Consider the following 17,108-nt stretch of genomic DNA (forward strand, 5'->3'; position numbering starts at 1 on the left):
TTTTATCTCTCTTTTAATTTCTTCTTTGACCATTAAACAATGATCAGTAGCATGTTCTTAAATTTCCACGTGTTTGTGAATTTTCCTTTTTTTTTTGTAATTGATTTCTATGTGTCAGAAAAGATGCTTGATATAAATTTCAACCTTCTTAAATTTATTAAGACTTGCTTTGTGGCCTGACATGATCTATCCTAAAGATTGTTCCACTTGAGAAGAATGTGTATTCTGCTGCTTTTGGATGGAATATTCTGTGAATATCTGTTAAGTCCATCTGATTGTTAAAGCCTTTGTTTTCTAATTAATTTTCTTTCTGGATGACCTATCCATAAATTAAAGTGGAGTATTAAAGTCCCCTACTATTATTGTATTTATGTCTATTTCTCCTTTTAAGTCTGTTAATATTTGCTTTATGTTTTTACATGATTCTATGTTGGATGCATAAATATTTACAAATTGTTATATCCTCTTACTGGATTGACCCCTTTATCATGTAATGACTTTCTTTGTCTCTTCTTATAGTATTTGTTTTAAAGTCTCCTTTGCCTAATATAGGCATAGCTATCCCATCTTTCTTTTGGTTTCCATTTGAATGGAATATCTTTTTCCTTCCCTTCACTTTTTGTCTGCATGTGTCCTTACAGCTGAAGCGAGTATGTTGTAGGTAGCATATAGACGGGTTTTTCTTTTTTTTTTTTTTTAAATCTATTTGACCATTCTGTTTTTTAATTGAAGGATTCAGTCCATTTACATTTAAAATATGTATTGATTGGTATGTACTTATTGCCATTTTGTCCATTGTTTTCTGGGTGTTTTGTAGTTCCACTGTTTTTTGTTTTTTTTGTTTTTTTTGTTTTTTTCCTTCTCTTGCTTTCTTCCATTGTGACTTGATGATTTTCTATAGTGGTATGTTTAGATTCCTCTCTCTTTATGTTCTATGTATCTACTATAGGCTTCTGCTTTGTGTTTACCATAAGGTTTCCGTACAACTACTTATATTTCTAACACTCAGTCTACTTTAAGTTGATAACAACTTAAGTTTTAACGTACTCTAAAGCTCTACTTTTTTACTCTCCCTGCTTTTTATGTTTTTGATATCACAGTTTACATCTTTTTATCTTGTGCATCCCTTAACTACTTATTATACTTATAGCTATTTTTACTACTTTTATCTTTTAACCTTGATACTAACTTTATAAGTGATTAATCCACCATATTTAAACCATTAGGTTATTCTGAATTTTACTGTATACTTACCTTTACCAACGAGACTTAAATTTTCATATGTTGTCCTGTTACTAATTAGTCCCCTTTCTTTTCATCTTAAAGAAGTTCCTTTAACATTTCTTCTAAAGCTGGCTTAGGGGTACTGAACTCCTTTAGCTATTGTATACCTAGAAAATAATTTCTTTTGCCATTCTGAATGACAGTTTTGTGGGATAGAGTACTCTTGGTTGGAAAGTTTTTTTTTTATTTTTATTTTTCTTTCAGCACTTTGAATATATCATATCATTCTCTTCTGGTCTGCAATGTTTCTGCTGAAAAAATCTGCTCTCAGTCTTATGGGGGTTCTTTTGAATGTAACAAATTGTTTTACTATTGCTGCTTTGATGATTCTCTCCTTGTCTTTAATTTTTGACATTTTAATTATAATATGTCTTGGTACAGATCTCTTTGGGTTTATCTTATTTGAAACTCTCTGTGCTTCCTGGATCTAGATGTCTGTTTCTTTCCCCAGATAAGGGAAGTTTTCAACTATTATTTCCTCAGATAAGTTTTCTTCCCTTTCTTTTCTCTCTCTCTTCTCTTTCTATGACCCCTATAATGTAAATGTTGATCCACTTAATGTTGTCCCATAAGTCCCTTAAGCTACCTTCACTTTTTTTTTTTCATTCTTTTTTCTTTCAGCTACTCTGATTGGGTGAGATCCACTGCCCTTTTTTTTCAAGTTCACTGATCTTTTCTTCTTCATGTAGTCTGCTGTTGAATCCCTCCAGTGTATTTGTCAATTCAATTTTGTATTCTTCAGTTCTGTGACTTCTGCTTGATACTTTTATATTTCCGTCTCTTTGTTGAAGTTTTCATTGTGTTTATCCATTCTTCTCCCAAGTTCAGTGAGCAACATTATTTTCAACTCTTTATCAGGTAAATCACTTATTATCTGTTTAATTAATCCATTTCACATTTAGAAAAAAAAAAAGCAGAGCTTGTTGCTCATGTTAATTTAATTTTACATAAACATGCTCTTTGGGGCTGAAGCAAATCTGACTGGTTTTCAATGTGAAAATAAAATATAAAAACTGTTCTTGGAGTTATTTCTAAATAGAACTTGTCTCTAATCCTAATATAACAGAAATGTATACATAAATGAGATTCATCAAATGAATCTTTGGCTAATAATTGTTTGAAAACAATGTTAACATTACATGTTGGAATGCTGCTTTTTCTAGGATTTGACATTTCAGCAATCGAGAATTACTATATTTTGTATATGAAAATAACACTACTAAAAAACAGAATGCTATAAATAGAATGATGTCATTTGTTTCCAAAGACTATTGATATACTAGAGCAATGCAAAAATAATAATAAAGGCAAGATATTTCATGGCCCTCCTTGGAGTAAGATTAAGACTGCAATCCGCGAGTTAGCTTGGGGTAAACACTGCAGCCATAAGCGCCACTGGCAAGTATTCTTGAGGAAAACGAGAAATGGGTTAAGGACTGTTTTAGGTTTCATCTTGTTCTTTCTTTCGAAAACATACTTTTTTTTTTCATTTTTCTTGACTGTGTTGTCTTCTATATATTAGATAAAACAGCCACCTCTTCTAGTCTAAAGGAGTGGCCTCATGTAGGAGATAAACATACTTGTTCAACCCTGCCCTAGCTCTTAGTTGTCTCTCAAACCTTTGTGATTTTCCAAACAACCTATTTTATTTTTAGTAGCTCCCAGTATTTGAGGGTATGCAAGACCTGTCATTGCCCCAAGGGGAGGATCTAAGTCAGCACCTAGATTCAGATTAATTAGAAGCCAGCCTCTCAGGTAGCAGCTTCCAAAGTTTGGAAATATATACAATCCTCTGGGACCACAAGCCTAAGTCTTTCTGGCTACCAGGGCAAATAATCTAGAGGTGTCTCCATGGTGGCAGTTGCAAAAATCAGAGCACCATATGAGTGTACAATTTTTTTTTTTCCCCAAGATATACTAGTGATGTGGAGTGGGGTAGAGGGAGAGCTCTGAGATGGCATCTACTGGTCTGTTTCCCCAGACTGCATACCAGTGGGCCCCTAAATGTGTGCCAAACTCGAAGCCTGCTTAAGGTTGAAGTTCAAGTCAAGTCAATAGGCCTCTTTCACAGAGTCACTGAGAATGTGTTTCAGTCTGCTATCTGTGTAGTGTCATGAGAGTGGTGGTTGTCTAAGAATTGTTTTTCTGGTGTTTCAGTCCCAGGAACTCAAGCCCTCCTGGCCACCAGAGATAGGTGATCAAGTGGTGTCCCTGGGCAGCAGCCACAAAACCCAGGGCACCAGACACATGTACAAGCTTGTCTCTGGGAAATATTAGCAATCTGGAGGGTGGCAGAAGAAATACACATAGATAGAACCTTCCTTCTTAGGTGTCTGGAGAGGATTAAAGTCAGCAAGCTGGAGAGAGAGGGAGAGAGGGAAAGAGACAGAGAGACAAAGAGATAGACAAAGAGGGAGGCAGGGGGACAGCGCAAAGATGACACCTGCCAGTCTCCATCCTTAGAGAGTACCCCAAGAGGCCCCTAAGTGCCTGACCCTCAGGCCAATGCTTTAAGATAAGAAAATAAGTCTCTTTCACATAAGGTCTTGAGCACTTCTCAATAGACTGCCTCTGTGCTAGGTTCTGGGGAGGGGAGACTCCAGACATGCAAGCCCTTTAAGAGCCGTTTCTTAGTTTAGTATAACCTTGTGAATATCAAAAAAAAACCCAAGCCCAGTGTTTTTCAAAGCTAGATGTTTTGGGGGCTCATCTCTCAGGTACTGATCTCAAAAGTCAAGGTTCCCAAAGTACAGTTCAAATACGTCACTCCTTAGTGAGAAACTCTAGGTTTGGGGTCCTTCCCAACTGTGGGTCGCCACACCAAAGGTGGGGTTTATGGTGCACTTGTGTCTCAGCCTCTCCTATTGGTTTTGATGTGTTTTGTTTTGTTTTGTTTTTCCTCATTTGCTTGATATGTAGGATTCCCAGCTAGTTTTTAGGTTTTCTTCAGAAGAAATTGCTCCATACGTAGATGCAGATTTTGTGTGTCTGTGGGAGAAGGTGAGTTTAGGATTTTCCCATATTGTCGTCTTGAACCAAAACTCCGCATAACCAATGCTTTTAGTCAGTGGTCCCCAAACTTTTTGGCATCAGGGACCAGTGCTCCTGTGAGAATCTACTGCCTGATGATCTGAGGTAGAGCTGAGGCAATGATGCTAGCACTGGGGAGTGGCTGCAAATACAATGAAGCTTCGTTCACTCACCTGCGACTCACTCCCTGTTGAGCAGCCCAGTTCCTAACAGGCCACACACCTGTATCAGTCTGTGGCCCGGGGGTTGGGGAACCTAGCTTTTAGTCACTCATATTTACCTATTACAGAGACCTATAGGTTGCCAGGTCACCTGTGACATGAGGTCTTCATGGCAGCGTGGGTGTAAACAAACACACTAAGAGGAAGCTGACAGCATTCACAGGGCTGAGGTCAGACACAACGATTCTCCAAGTACTCGAGCATTTCTTAGCAAGAGTCTAAAAGGCACTTCTGAAATCCAAAGGTCTGAGGCCAAGTGTGGCTGTTCTGCAGGCCCCCATGGAGGCAGAGGCAGCATCCCCAGCAGGAGGTACAGGCTTCATGCAAACAAGAGGAGCATCATCTTGAGAAGGCCCAGGAGGTACTCACTAGCCCTAACCAAAGAGGCACAACAGTCTAACATATACTCTAGGCAAGATGAAGAGGAACAAGCCAAGTGAAATGTTACAGCAAAACGAGACACCAGAGCATATTTCAAAGCAGTGCACAGGAGGTAAATCCTGTTATTTATGGAATTAATTTGTGAATCATGGCATTGTTACTCTTTCCACATTCCTCCCTCTCCACCCATGTTATTTGTTAATATCATTTGATTTTTTTAAGGCACTATCACAAGACTCAGATGAGATGAACAGGATAGTATGACATTGAAATTATGAGGTATAAATACCTCCACCTTAATTTAGTTTATAAACAATTCCAGAGCCAAAAAAAATCTATGAACATGTTGTTTGCAAGTGCTCTAAAACTGACAAAAGCAGATAAACTGGGTTTTTCTCATACAAAAAAAAAAAAAAATAGAGTAACTATATTATTTTAAATTGTGGAAAAGAAGATAAAAATAAAAACCTTTTTACCAAGCTGTCTCCCAATCCTCTGCACTTCATCAGGGCCACCCTCAAATGAGGTTTTCCTGAGTCACAGCTCATTACCTACTATGGTAGTTTGGGCAGGCAAATGCTAGAACTCCTAAAAGAAATCCCATTCGTGCCTGTGGTGGATGTTGCTGTTTGTATGTTTGGTTTCAGTGAGTCTTCTAGCAACAGGGAAATACCATTCTTGAGGGCACAAAAACAAAGATGTGTCAATTCATCATCACCCTGCTGCCTTCATGAGTAGCAAAGATAGTCAAGTGTTAATCCAATTATTAGGATTTAGAAAATTAAAACCTATTTTCTAATCTTGACTATGCCACTAATTAGTGAAGAATCTTGAACAAGTCTCACTCACTGTCTAATTAGTGAAGAATCTTGAACAAGTCTCACTCACTGTCTATATGTAATAAAGAGGGAAATGATCTCCAAGTGCACTTCAAGCACTAAGTTTCTATGATGATACAATGTACTTTCTATAAACAACAGATTTTAAGTCTAGCTCATGATCTTTTATTGGCCTTGAACACAGTCATTACTTGGCGTAACACAACATTCAAAGCACAATGAAAAGTTAATTAATGATAAATACAAGATGACTTCAAGCTGGCTAAGCCCCAGGAGCAGATGGTCAGATGGCATGTGTTAGAGGAAGAGAAAGCAAAGGTGATTCCAGCCAGTGGGGAAGCTATGCAAAGGCACAGAGGTAAGAATATGATAGTTTTTGAGATGAGAGTAGCTCAATATTGTTGGGGCAGGAAAAAACATAAAGCTTTTAATTTTCCGTTTCAGAAATGAAGAGGCAGGGGGATGGTATCAGTAATAACATGGTATCAGTGGGGTCAGGCAGGATGAGCTTTGAGGAATGTAAAGGAGGTAGGATTAGCAGGAGTTGATAAGATACCAAATGAGGCAGTGATGAGAACAGTCATATGAGACTCCCTGGTTTCTGGAGACATTTACCAAGGAATATTGAAAGAAAAATATAGTTCAGTTTAAAATATTTTGAACATAAGACATAGTAAGTATGAGGATACTCAAATGGAAATATCCGAGATGTGGCTGGAGACACTAGTCTGGACCTTGGGAGATGGATTTGGGCAAGGGAATTAGAAATAGCTGAAAGTTGTAGTGAATAAAATTATTACATTGCCCAGGGAGAATGTACTAAGTGCAAAGAGAAGAGAATGGAAGGGGACAACGACATTTAAAGAAAAGACTGAAGAATAGGAGTAGGAAGAAGAAACAGATTTAACAAGGGAGTAGAAGCTCCATAAAAGTGGGGTGCTATGAAAGCAAGAGAGAAAAGCAGTTCATGGAAATTGTGTCAAACACTGTTTAGCCAGAGAAATTTCAGTGATGTGATAGGGACACAAATGAATAGCATTGAGTGAGGAGTGAGTGAAAAATGAGGAAGTACAGACCAGCAAGGCAAATATCTTTTCAAGAAGTCTGTGAAGGGAAAGAGAAACCTGAGGAAAAACTTCAAAGGGATGCAGAATCAAGGAAGAGATATGCACAAACACTTACACTCTAAATATATACACTGTTGAATAGGGAAGGCTTGCATATGTGTACTGTTCTCTGGAAAAGAGTTAGAATATGAAAAGAGCCACTCAGTGGAGTGAGTGGACATTAGGATCTGCAGCAACAGGAAGGGAGGCATCTCTCTTTGAAATGGAAGATAAAAGCAGGTTCAATTTTAGGTAAGTTTGTAGGTGGGGCCCAAAGTGGACAGACCCTGAAGGAATTGCTAGATGGCCTCTTCTCTTCATGGAGAGTAAGAGAAAGTTTTGAGGAGTTTCGTTTTAATGAGAACTAGCAACAAAATGAAATAGCCATTGTGGAAAATGGGAGAGGGCAGGTCTGCTTGTCTTTAGAGTTCACAGCTCAGCCCAGCACCCAAAAGAGTGCTTGCCAAAGATCAATCCTGATAATGATTTGTTAAACAATTTAGGGACATGGAAGATTTGGTGAGTGAATCTGGGAATCCAGTTGAGATTCGAGACCACACATGGGTAAGTGACAGTGATTTTAATGGACATCAAGGTTTCTTCAGTAGTGCTCAGCAACTTGTTGAAAAGACAATCTTGATTTTTGGTTCTTAAAAACAGGTATGCCATAATGACAGGGTCTCAGGAAAGTTAGGTGATTCATCAAGAGATACAAATTTGGATTAGGAAGAAAATGTATGGGAGGGCAGATACATATATATGGTCAATTGGGGTTCAAGAGCCAGTATGTTTATACTTATTTCTAACTAAAAGTATATTTTGAAAAAATGTAACAAGAATAATTAAAGGCGCTAGGTGAAAAATAAAACGGGACTGCTTTACAGAATCTAGTACACAGGTCTGAGCACATAGCAAACCCTTAATAAATACCTGTTGACTCGATGAAATTCATTTGTATGGGCTGAAGCAAAGATTACTTTTGGTTTAACTTTAACTTCTGTCACTCCACAGAACACATTTTCTAGGAGATATCTACCATAGATGTTGAAAAGTTCTTTCTAAAAAAACTATTCTTCTGTCATTCCAAAATGCAATTTCTCGCTGAGCATAATTATTAGGAAAAAAATAAACTTCAACTTCCAGTGTCAACTTTAAATTATGTTATGGTATAGGAATATTATTCCCCAAGAGGTCCAGTTTCTCCAATTTGATTTCCCAAGAGAAGTCAGAGCAGAAATTTAAGCAGGTTTAATATGTCTTTGGAAGACTAGCATATTCATCTATTTTCTTCTTTTCTTTCAATTATTTTCACATTTCCCCCCAAATCCTGGATTTCTCAATCTTCTAGGAGACAACTATTATTTATCTTTATGAATATTTCCCCTTCAAAATATGGAATATGATTAATTTCCCTGAGAAAACTGTTTTATAATTATTCAAGTTTATTCTTCTAACTGCCTTCTATATCCACTTGAGAAAATGTGTACCACCTTCCTTTTTCCCTTCAGTCAAGAGTATAAGAAGTAGGGAAGCCAGTGCAAATTATCAGGGTCTTGAGGTGAGAAGGGGTCCTGAGACCACACTAAGTTTCTTATCAATTAAAATCTCTTTGGAAAATTTGACTGAGAGCCCTGAAACAAACCTTTCACCAGGTTGTTGACTTTTGATATGCTTCCTGTTTTCTCCTGTACTTATTTATGGAGAGTTAAATTATGATTACCCAAATTGTGGCATGCAAAACCATGAAGTTAATTTTCTCCGTGTCTCTGTATCCATGCCTTGGTAAAAGTATGTCATTAAAATACAAACATGAGAACAACAGGAATTTACTATTTACTATAGTTTAGTTTTTTAAGGTAGAAATTTGGATATGTCCTTTATTCTTATTTCAATTTCATATGATCAAAAAAAAAGCTATAAAAAACCTGTTTTCTATGTTATGAAAACTGCATACAGAAATATAAGTTTATAAAACAAGTACATTACAAAAGATATTATTTATACTATAAAGGATGCCAAGGGAGCTACAGCAGGTAATCTTGTGTGTGTGTGTGTGTGTGTGTGTGTGTGTGTGTGTGTGTGTGTACCACTTACGCAAAATAATATTTTTAAATGTGTAAAATAAAATAAAAATAATTTCAAAAGAAAACAATTATATTGAAATAGCTATCATAATTTTTTAAATGGAGGTAGAATAAATATGTGCAGCATTTTGTAACACATTAATAACAAGATCTAGTGGTAGTCTGATAACTATTCTAATTTTAAAGTAGTGATTTATATATATTTATGCTATAGTTCATGATTTCTGCAATAACTATAATATTAAAGTTTCAGTGACAAAGTCACAGGTACTAAAAATGCAACTGAAGTTTATTACTTACATTTATAGTTGAGAGAAATGTTAAATTTCATTTAAAAGATGGAAGTTAATAAAATTAAGTTGCTCTTTTTTTCTCATCAAAGTCACGGACCCCCTCCCAAAGCAAAGAACCCCTAAGCAGAGGGATCATAAGTGAATCTTTCAAATAGCTTCCTAGTATACTCAGACCTTCAATATAAAACATTTTTCACCTTGTAAGAGTTTTTCAGCAACTTTATATCATGAGCTCCCTTCTAGCCTATTTTTTAGTAGTTGAGAGTTGCACAAATTAATTATAAATGGTTCTCGAAAGTGTAATAGTTAACAGTATATGTAAGTATTAAAATTAATGAAAATATTTCTAAGAGAAACTAGTATTTCTGCATTATTTCAATTAGTTTTAAGAGACACGCAGCGTCATTTGAGAATGTAATTAGAAAAAAACAAAATAAATAGCAAAGCAAATATGTATTCTGAAAGAAAACAACTAAAATACTATGAGAATCTAATTCAATCTAGAAAAAAAAATTATTGTTAAAAAAGTTTTGAGTCTTAGATGAAGATTTTTGGAGCTATTTTTTTTTTTTAAACTATGCACCCATACTCACAAACATACAAGTTAAGAATAAAACTATTTGGAAAAAGTTTTAAAACATTACTATTGAAAATGTCATGAATCACTGCCACTTGAGTCCTTCTAAATTGCAATAAATTGTTTAACGAAATCAGGCAAAATTTCTAACTGAAATGAATCAGGAGGAAGAGAAAGTAAGAAAAGGAGAGAAAGCGGGGAGGGATAAAGGAGAGAAAGGGAAGGGAGGAGAGAGAGACACAGATGGACAGACGTATTCCTAGACATGAAAGGCATACTTTTGATCCTGCTCCTTCAGAATCTTCTTTTTTAGAAATTCCATGTTTAAAGTTAGTTTCCCCCAATACTATAATTCTCTCTTGTTAAACATTTTAGTGTCTATTTAGTCAGCAAAGCAATAGATCTTTTGAGTATATAGAGATAATAGTAGGGATACACAAAGGAAGGAATTGAAATAATGTGGTAATAAAATAATGGAGAAAAATAGGAAATTTATGAAGGAACCTAAGACAACAATAAAATATATAGTATTATCAAAACAATTTTAATTAGAGACAAAGGAACATAAATATAACACAGTTAGGCTTAAAATTTTGAATTCTCTCTTTTTTTTTCAAGATTGTCTGTGGACAGACCACATGGCATTTGGACATGAATTAAGATATGCATTATACAACAGTATTTTGTTTTTTTCAGTGTATCAGCTGATTTAAATATTTCAATTCTTCTATCCTCAAAAATGAAGTTAATTTTTTAAAAGGTAAAACACTTCAGCTAAAGTGGAAAAATTTAGGCTAAAATTAAATACAAAATATAAAGAAAGTTTTGATTTATCGTGAGCATTGAGATAAAGTTTTATTTTAATGGTCACCTCAAATATTTGAAGATAAAAATTATATTCAGTGAACAATACTCTGATACCACTTCCCCTATGTCTACACTTCATAAACTACAAGAGACATCATGAGTCATCATCCAATTTTCGTCAGAAGATTCAAAACATCCTGCACATTCCTATCTCTCCCCCAAAACTTCCCCTTGGAGAATTATAGTATTATGCAGTGTCTAGTGTCATTATTATAACCATGAAATAATTTTTTTGAAATCCTTCTAAAGTGAATGGAAACTTTTAGCATATTTAACATCATTCCAAATGATAACATGGAAGGTTTTCTTCTATGGAAGGTTTCCAAAACTGCAAATCTATTATACAAAACCCTACTGGTCATTTGAAAGACCTAGTTAACTAAATAGAAAGTACCTCATAGGTATAAGGCACTGTATTAAAGCAGTCACTATAAAAGATCACCTCAAAGCATGGCTACTTTCTTCTAATGATCTAAAAACTGAAAGAGATGATATGATTTAAATATTGGTATAGATATAGATACAGATGCCAATCTATAACCACAATAGAAAGTATTTTGTAATGGATCTCTTCCCCTCTCACCTACTCAAGGGTATCCTTCTCCTGAATCATCAATATCTCCTCTCCATGAGCTCATACCAACAGCACTCAACAAATAAAATCCCATTTCTAAACACATTCCCCTTTAGCTCACAGCCCTTCTACTATTTTCGTTCAGGAAAACTCCTTGGAGTAGCCAAGACTTGCAATCTTTAACTTTTTATTCTCTCTAGAACCCACTGCAATTAGACTTTTGTCCCCATCACAACACCAAAGTATGAAGGCCACCAATGATCTTCAGAAGACAATGTCAGTGGTCACTTCTCATTCGTCTTATTAATGAATGCGTTTGATATCAAATGCAGTTGCATTTGATACATGATCATTCTCTCAATCTTGAAACACATTATTCACTTTGTTTCTAAGATGTCTTTCTTTACTGGTTCCTTCTGCATTATGGATTACATTATTCATCTCCATTCTTTTTCATGGTTCCTTTTCATTTTCTGACCTCTCTACACTGAAGTGGTTCAGGGCTCAGTTCTTGGAATACTTAACTTTACCTACTTTCTGGACAGTTCTTAATCCTACATGCATATTAAAATCATGTGGAGAGCTTCTAAAGGATGCTGATGCCTTGGCCCCATTCCATTGCATTCTAAGGGTAAAGCCCAGAAGCTCTTACTACAAATACCCAGGGTGTCAGGGTTGAGACCCCAGTCCTAGGTGATCCTATCCACTGAACATTCTGTACTCTAGTGACTCACAAAACGTGTCTCCACCTGCAGACCTTTCCTCTGAACTCCAGACTCCTCTATCCAACCACCTATTTCACATCATCACTTGGATAGATAACAGGCATTTTAAATCCAAAGTGTTGAAATTCAAACTCCTGATCTTCCTCCCCAAACCAAACTGTTCTTCTCACAGTCTTCCAATCTGCATTAATTATAGCTCCATACTTTCAACTGCTCAGGTCAAATAAGTCAGAGTCATCTTTAATTCCTATCTTTCTTTCACAGTGAAATTTCATCCTTTAGTAAATCTTACTTTGCCTTCAAAATATATCCATATGCAACATCTTGCCACTGCTACTCTGACCCAACTCCGTCATCTCCCATATGAATTATTGCAAGAGTCACACAGCAGGCCTCTTCTTCTTTGGTCCTTGTGTACCTGTAGCCTACTCTTAGTACAAAAGGCAGGCAGTGCTTAAAAATGGTTAGTCAGATTATGTCAATTATCTGCTCAAAATTTGCCATTGGCTTCCCAGTTCGCTCAGATCAAAATCAAAACTCTAGCTTATTAGGCCCTCCATTATCTGCTCCCCACTTCATTGTTCAGTTCTTAGAGCCATCTGACATTAGAATAAGATACCTGAATGTATCTAATATCTTTGGTTACCTCCAGGAACAACACAAAAGGAAAAGGATTCTATTAACATCTTGTATTAAAAATTTGTCAGATTCTCAAAGAAGCCGATGAATCAAAAATGATCAGCATCACTGCGTACAAGACTACCACAATTAGTCAAAATTCCAATTTATTATAGGTTAAGTCTTAACTTTTTCAAGTCTTTTAATGTGTCCTACTCTTCACAAGCAAATATAAATTTAACATTTTAAAATTAAGCTACCATTTTTTATTTTTCTGAATTATGTTTCCTTATTCATCTTTTCTATACTTTTCTTCTAAGGCTTTAACTGCTTGTTTACTTGTTTATGTTTCATTGTACATCCTTTCTAATACTACATTATGTGTAAAAGCTATTATTAAATGCAATTAGAGGCGTTAACAAACCAAAATATAAGAAGTTATCAACTTCCATCAACCTGTGGTCCAAAACAAAAAGTGTCAAAATTGGAACTCAGAATCATAAATGCCTGCCCTGTCAATGCCTTATGTTCAAGTGCAATTACTGCTCCTGGAATGAGGTAGGAGTAGAACTTGATATAGGCATTTAAACTATTTGAAAGGTTACATTTCCTCATATAAAGCCATTTCATAAAAGTTACTCAAAGGCTTCTAATATTAATCGACTATGCAACTCATACAGGATGGAGTCATGTAGGTTAACCATTCACTAAAGGCTTCTCTGGTTGCTCAGATCTCTTGTTATTATAATAGATGTGCATTCACATAATTCAGTATACTGAATTCTAGATCTAAACTGTAAAGAAATGATATGTTGGCTTGTCAAGAAAGTGTCATTATTACCTTCTTAAAATTTTCAAACTTTCTCTTTCTCTTGAATTCTTTCCAACCAAATATAAACATACTCAAATCTTTCTCATACTAAAACAAAATAACACAAAATAAACAAAATGGCCTCCCTGACCCACACTCCTACTCTGGAGTTTGGCCTTTTTGGAGCTATTGTTTCCTCACATTCCACTCCCCACGTCACACTGGCTTCTCCATGAAAGTGTCTCTTAATTAGGTCACCAAATGACACCCACATTGTTAAATCCAAAAGAATTATTTCAATACTCATCCTACTGAAGGTGTCGACAATAACTGGTTCAGTATCTGTTGCAGTCCTCTTTCTCTCCTTAAAACACTCCTTCCCCAGCCTCTATGACACCACCCTCTCCAATTTGTTTCTTTTCTCACCCTTCTTATTATTTGCTCTCAGCCAGATAATCTTCCTCTTCTCTTTGCTCTAATCTCTCCCCTAGGCTATCTTATCAGTGCCATGGTCTCACTCTGATTTATTCTATCTGACATCACCTCTGGAGAAAAGTCTTAACATTCCGTGGGATTGTCTCCCAAGCGCTCAAGCCTAACCCACATTCCTGTCCCACCAAACTGGCTGGCATTCAGTGATCCCTGAGTCACTTAGTTCTCATCCATCTGACCTTTTATCTTAAATCTCTACTTAAGAAAACTCACCCAGATTCAGTTTCCAATATCCTCTCTAAGAGAACAAATGTAAATTAGTATGCTGGCTTCTAACTCCTCTCAGGCTCCAGTGTATATTTTCAAGTTCTCTTGGACTGTGTACTATCATTTGAAACTGAACAGGTCTAAAATTCAATTTACACTCAGCCTCAAACTACATTCAGCTATTCCTCATGATTTCCTAATTTCTATTCACTTCCACAGCGAATGGAACTACAAAATTAATGACAGTCCTGCTTAGGCTAAATGTCTGACTGCTGCTCCACCTCTATTCAGCTTTAGCCTTGGCCCAGGCCCCTCACACAATCCTCAAACCCTAACAAAAACCTTCGAGTTCTCTACTACCTGCCTTGGCACAGCTCTTTGTGTTGAAAGTAATCTTTCATCTTAGAGAAGCTAGCTGACCGATTTACTTAGCTTTATTTTTTGACCTAACAAAAAACATCACCTAAACTTTTCAACACTGTACAAACAAAAGAATTAAAACTTTGGTGTATTAATAGGGTCGTAAGATTTGTTCGATTCTTTCCATTTAGCCTATTATTCTGAAGCTGAGTTTCTAAAATAGTCGCTTCACTCTGACACCCCACACCGCAAAGTTTCCTGGCCAATTTATCTGTATCTCCATTGTTTTATTTCCTCCCCACCCATCTCCTGAGTGAATGCTAAGCTAATTTAAATTCTTAGAGCGGTGGCCTGAAACGGCTTGTCTATAAAACCAAAAAAACCAAAAGTGGAATTCATACACAGCTGATAGCATCTACTCCTTCTCTAACATAGACTGCAAAGCTGTCAGCTATTATAAAAGAAGTGCTCACAGATTTGACGCATATTTAAGGTGTTTCTATGTTACAAATGTTAAATTATATATATATATTTCAGGACCTCATAAAATCTTCCCTTTGCTCCTCATCAAATAGATGGGTATAAAAATAATTTACTATAAGTCATAAATTATATAGTTAACCTATTTTCTTAAAAAAGTGTATTTAAATATTTACTTTCAGCCCTAAAGTAACACTTACCACTTAAAAATATTTTAAATAGATAATTGTTTGTCGTTTTTAAGAACAGCTGATTAAATATTTCAAGTAAATTAAAAGTGATGATTTATAATTGCAGAATGGTTTATACTTTGACATATTCAACTTTGATCATGCCTGCTCTCTACACACATACACACACCTTTCTCTTTGTATTACTGTTGTTCCATAGTTTGTTAGCTGAGCAGTGAAATTTATTAAAATCCCGTTTTTCATTGAACTGGCAAATATTGCATCGCAAAGCAGAATTCCAAACCTTTCTCCCACACAATTATTCTGACACGGGATAGAAGGCACTGTGTCTGGGAAAATAGAACAAAATATCATCCAGGCACATTAAGCGCTTTGAGAAATGCAGCAACATATTTTGCCAAAGTCCCAGAAAATTGGTTTCTGGAAGCTCAGATTATAACACTACGGTCATACCATAAAGTCCTATTATAATCCTTTCACTAAAATACTAGAACTTCTACAATTACAGGCAAAACTGAGAACTTCCTATGGATAAAAAAAAAAAAAAAGGATTTTACAATACTACTAAAACAAAGAATAAACCATTCAAGTTCAATTTTACTTTTCTAATTATTTTTCTGGTTTTAGGATTTGGGAATGTGTAGTTAACTGAAAACTGTATAAAATAAGGAGAACACTTCATGGGGTTGGATGCAGGAGTTCTGAGTTCCAATCTTACCTCAGTTGAGTTTCTTTTCGCCTTTTTTTTTAGCTCAAATATTTATACTCTCTTTTATCTCTCCACATTCTCTCCTTGAGGATTTCAGCCATTCCTGAGGTTTTGACCATTATGTCTACCAGATGTTAAAGAATAAGTATCAAAGTTCTCCGGTTTATATTTCTTACTTGCTTCAGCATTTACTGAACACTGATGATAAGCCAGGCACTAGGCTGTGTGCTAGAATTTAAGGGATAAACAAGACGAGTCTTTGCCTTCAATGAGACTACATTTTAGTGCAGGAAGACAGACAGGAAAACAGATAAACTTCAGTATCACTTTGTATATATATAGAGGGTACCATGGAGACCCAAAAAAGAGACAATTAGCCCAACATTGAGGATCAGGATATGATTACTGAGTTAAGTTCTGAAAAATATGTGCACAGGTCAAGAAGGCAAATAAAGTTATGAGAACATTCCAGGCTGAAAAGAAGCAAAGGCATTCAGCTGTGTCACTTAACCATGCGCGAAGGAACCTTTAAGCATTTCAGTGACAGCACAATTTCAGGTGCAAGGAGTTAGGTCAGGATGATGAGGCGAGAAAGGGAAGCAGTAAGGTCAAGGAAAAATGTTTTTTTTTTACCATTTTACCAGTGATTCTCAAGGAAGGAAGGGACATATATGAGTCACTTAGTGGGCGTTTCAAACTGTCCTGCTCAATTGTGCTATATCCCCTTTGAAGGCTCTGTGCCTGCCTCACCCAGACTGTCTCCCAGAGAGTCACTCCTACGAAGGGTATGTTGCCCTGTGCCTATGGTATGTTCTGAAAAACTGCTACATTCGGAATACAAGGGGAAATACACTGAAAAGAGGGAAAGAAGGGGAGTCTAAAAACAGAGACAGAGAAAGGTCATAGAGATAAGCCAAGAGGCCAGTTTAAAGGAAAAAAAAAAAAAAAAAGAACCAGTAAAATCGGAGGACTGAACTTAAGTCCTTCCATAGGTCCAAGGACTTCCTAAAGAGCTTGTTAGCTTCCTAAGGTCAAAAAGTCTAAACCCAATTCATTGGTTTCATTTTTGATAATAGTTCATGACTAAAGTATAAAAAGATTGTAAAGGAAATTAGAGTGCAGGTACAGTATTTATTACAGGTAAGAAGGCATCCTGGTTTCAGATGACTGATCTACGAATTTCTGCATTATTGGAGAGAAAATAAAATATAATGTTTCAAAGAAATATACAGTATAATTGATATAAAATGATGTCCTTC

The 17,108-nt window shown here is 35.9% G+C and overlaps 1 protein-coding gene and 1 long non-coding RNA gene across 4 annotated transcripts in view; both read right to left on the minus strand.

The window, feature by feature from the left end:
• Positions 1-17,108, minus strand: part of MDFIC (MyoD family inhibitor domain containing) — an 84,314-nt gene that overhangs the window by 14,313 nt on the left and 52,893 nt on the right. The window lies entirely within an intron of this gene.
• On the minus strand, positions 11,441-15,667 carry LOC120601235 (uncharacterized). Its single transcript, XR_005652405.1, has 2 exons — positions 13,837-15,667; positions 11,441-13,518 (listed from the first exon to the last, which is right to left on the minus strand). It is a non-coding gene; the product is annotated as an uncharacterized LOC120601235 (long non-coding RNA).

Source organism: Pteropus medius, unplaced genomic scaffold, assembly GCF_902729225.1.
Source record: "Pteropus medius unplaced genomic scaffold, Ma_sr-lr_union100, whole genome shotgun sequence".
NCBI lineage: Eukaryota > Metazoa > Chordata > Mammalia > Chiroptera > Pteropodidae > Pteropus > Pteropus medius.